We start from the raw sequence: 3,674 nt of genomic DNA, 5'->3' as shown, positions 1-3,674 counted from the left end.
GTGAGTGAAGTCACAGATTCGAGGTCTGTGAAGTCATAGAATGGAGGTGTGTGAAGTAATAATGGAGGTGTGTGAAGTCATAGAATGGAGGTGTGTGAACTCATAGAATGGAGGTGTGTGACGTCAGAATGGAAGTGTGTGAATTCACAGAATGGAGGTGTGTGAAGTCATACATTGGTGTGTGAAGTCAGAATGGAGGTGTGTGAAGTCACAGAATTGAGGTGTGTGAACTCAGAATGGAGGTGTGTGAAGTCATAGATGGAGGTGTGTGAAGTCACAGTATGGAGGTGTGTGAAATCATAGAATATAATTTTGTGAATTCACAGAATGGAGCTGTGTGAAGTCAGAATGGAGGAGTGTGAAGTCATAGAATGGAGGTGTGTGAAGTCACAATGGAGGTGTGTGAAGACATAGAATGGAGGTGTGTGAAGTCAGAATGGAGGTGTGTGAAGTTACAGATTGGAGGTGTGTGAAGTCATAGAATGGAGGTGTGTGAAGTCAAAGAATGGAGGTGTGTGAAGTCATAGAATGGAAGTGTGTGAAGTCATAGAATGGAGGTCTGTGAAGTCACAGAATGGAGGTGTGTGAAGTCACGGAATGGAGGTGTGTGAAGTCACAGAATGGAGGTGGGTGAACTCAGAATGGAGGTGTGTGAAGTCACAGGATGGAGGTGTGTGAAGTCCTAGAATGGAAGTGTGTGAAGTCAGAGAATGGAGGTGTGTGAAGTCACAGAATGGAGGTGTGTGAAGTCACGGAATGGAGGTGTGTGAAGTCACAGAATGGAGGTGGGTGAACTCAGAATGGAGGTGTGTGAAGTCACAGAATGGAGGTGTGTGAAGTCCTAGAATGGAAGTGTGTGAAGTCATAGAATGGAGGTGTGTGATGTAAGAATGGAGATGTGTGAAGGCAGAGAATGGAGGTGTTTGAAGTCATAGAATGGAAGTGTGTGAAGTCACAGAATGGAGGTGTGTGAAGTCACAGAACGGAGGTGTGTGAGGTCACAGAATGGAGGTGTGTGAACTCAGAATGGAGGTGTGTGATGTCAGAGAATGGAGGTGTTTGAAGTCACGGAATGGAGGTGTGTGAGGTCACAGAATGGAGGTGTGTGAACTCAGAATGGAGGTATGAGGGGTCACAGAATGGAGGTGTGTGAAGTCATAGAATGGAAGTGTGTGAAGTCATAGAATGGAGGTTTGTGAATTAAGAATGGAGGTGTGTGAAGTCACCGAATGGAGTTGTGTGAGCTCAGAATGGAGGTGTGTGATGTCAGAGAATGGAGGTGTTTGAAGTCATACAATGGAGGTGTGTGAAGTCACAGAATGGAGGTATCTGAAGTCAGAATCTAGGTGTGAAGTCATAGAATAGAGTTGGGTGAAGTCATAGAAAGGAGGGGTGGGAAGTCATAGAATGGAGGCAGTGTGAAGTCATAGAATGGAGGTGAGTGAAGTCACAGATTCGAGGTCTGTGAAGTCATAGAATGGAGGTGTGTGAAGTAATAATGGAGGTGTGTGAAGTCATAGAATGGAGGTGTGTGAACTCATAGAATGGAGGTGTGTGACGTCAGAATGGAAGTGTGTGAATTCACAGAATGGAGGTGTGTGAAGTCATACATTGGTGTGTGAAGTCAGAATGGAGGTGTGTGAAGTCACAGAATTGAGGTGTGTGAACTCAATGGAGGTGTGTGAAGTCATAGATGGAGGTGTGTGACGTCATAGTATGGAGGTGTGTGAAATCATAGAATGGAGTTTTGTGAATTCACGGAATGGAGGAGTGTGAAGTCAGAATGGCGGTGTGTGAAGTCAAAATGGAGGTGTGTGAAGTCAGAGAATGGAGGTGTGTTAAGTCAATGAATGGACTTGTGTGAAGTCAAAATTGTGGTGTGTGAAGTCAAAAATGCAGGTGTGTGAAGTCATAGAATGGAGGTGTATGAAGTCATGGAATGGAGGTTTGTGAAGTCAAACATTGGAAGTGTGTGAAGTTACAGAATGGAGGTGTGTGAAGTCATAGAATGGAGGTGTGTGAAGTCAGAGAATGGAGGTGTTTGAAGTCAGAATGCAGGTGTGTGAAGTCATAGAATGGAGGTGATTGAAGTTACAGAATGGAGGTGTGTGAAGTCATAGAATGGAGGTGTGTGAAGTCAGAATGGAGGGTGTGTGAATTTACAGAATGGAGGTGTGTGAAGTCATGGAATGGAGGTGTGTGAAGTCACAGAATGGAGGTGTGTGAAGTCATAGAATGGAAGTGTGTGAAGTCATAGAATGGAGGTGTGTGAAGTCACAGAATGGAGGTGTGTGAAGTCACGGAATGGAGGTTTGTGAAGTCACAGAATGCAGGTGGGTGAACTCAGAATGGAGGTGTGTGAAGTCAAAGAATGGAGGTGTGTGAAGTCCTAGAATGGAAGTGTGTGAAGTCATAGAATGGAGGTGTGTGAAGTAAGAATGGAGATGTGTGAAGTCAGAGAATGGAGGTGTTTGAAGTCATAGAATGGAAGTGTGTGAAGTCATAGAATGGAGGTGTGTGAAGTCACAGAATGGAGGTGTTTGAAGTCACGGAATGGAGGTGTGTGAGGTCACAGAATGGAGGTGTATGAACTTAGAATGGAGGTGTGAGAAGTCATAGAATGGAGGTGTGTGAAGTCATAGAATGGAAGTGTGTGAAGTCATAGAATGGAGGTTTGTGAATTAAGAATGGAGGTGTGTGAAGTCACCGAATGGAGTTGTGTGAGCTCAGAATGGAGGTGTGTGATGTCAGAGAATGGAGGTGTTTGAAGTCATAGAATGGAGGTGTGTGAAGTCACAGAATGGAGGTATCTGAAGTCAGAATCTAGGTGTGAAGTCATAGAATAGATGTGGGTGAAGTCATAGAAAGGAGGTGTGGGAAGTCATAGAATGGAGCAGTGTGAAGTCATAGAATGGAGGTGAGTGAAGTCACAGATTCGAGGTCTGTGAAGTCATAGAATGGAGGTGTGCGAAGTAAGAATGGAGGTGTGTGAAGTCATAGAATGGAGGTGTGTGACGTCAGAATGGAAGTGTGTGAATTCACAGAATGGAGGTGTGTGAAGTCATACATTGGTGTGTGAAGTCAGAATGGAGGTGTGTGAAGTCACAGAATTGAGGTGTGTGAACTCAGAATGGAGGTGTGTGAAGTCATAGATGGAGGTGTGTGACGTCATAGTATGGAGGTGTGTGAAATCATAGAATGGAGTTTTGTGAATTCACAGAATGGAGGAGTGTGAATTCAGAATGGCGGTGTGTGAAGTCAAAATGGAGGTGTGTGAAGTCAGAGAATGGAGGTGTGTGAAGTCAATGAATGGACTTGTGTGAAGTCAAAATTGTGGTGTGTGAAGTCAAAAATGCAGGTGTGTGAAGTCACAGAATGGAGGTGTGTGAAGTCAAAATGGAGATGTGTGAAGTTAAAGAATGGATGTGTGTGAAGTCATAGAATGGAGGTGCATGAAGTCATGGAATGGAGGTTTGTGAAGTCAAAAATTGGAAGTGTGTGAAGTTACAGAATGGAGGTGTGTGAAGTCATAGAATGGAGGTGTGTGAAGTCAGAGAATGGAGGTGTTTGAAGTCAGAATGCAGGTGTGTGAAGTCATAGAATGGAGGTGATTGAAGTTACAGAATGGAGGTGTGTGAAGTCATAGAATGGAGGTGTGTGAAGTCAGAATGGAG

The sequence above is a fragment of the Megascapheus bottae genome, unplaced genomic scaffold, assembly GCF_031878675.1.
Source record: "Megascapheus bottae isolate mThoBot1 unplaced genomic scaffold, mThoBot2.hap1 HAP1_SCAFFOLD_52, whole genome shotgun sequence".
NCBI classification, from domain to species: domain Eukaryota; kingdom Metazoa; phylum Chordata; class Mammalia; order Rodentia; family Geomyidae; genus Megascapheus; species Megascapheus bottae.
This window is presented reverse-complemented; position numbering follows the sequence as displayed.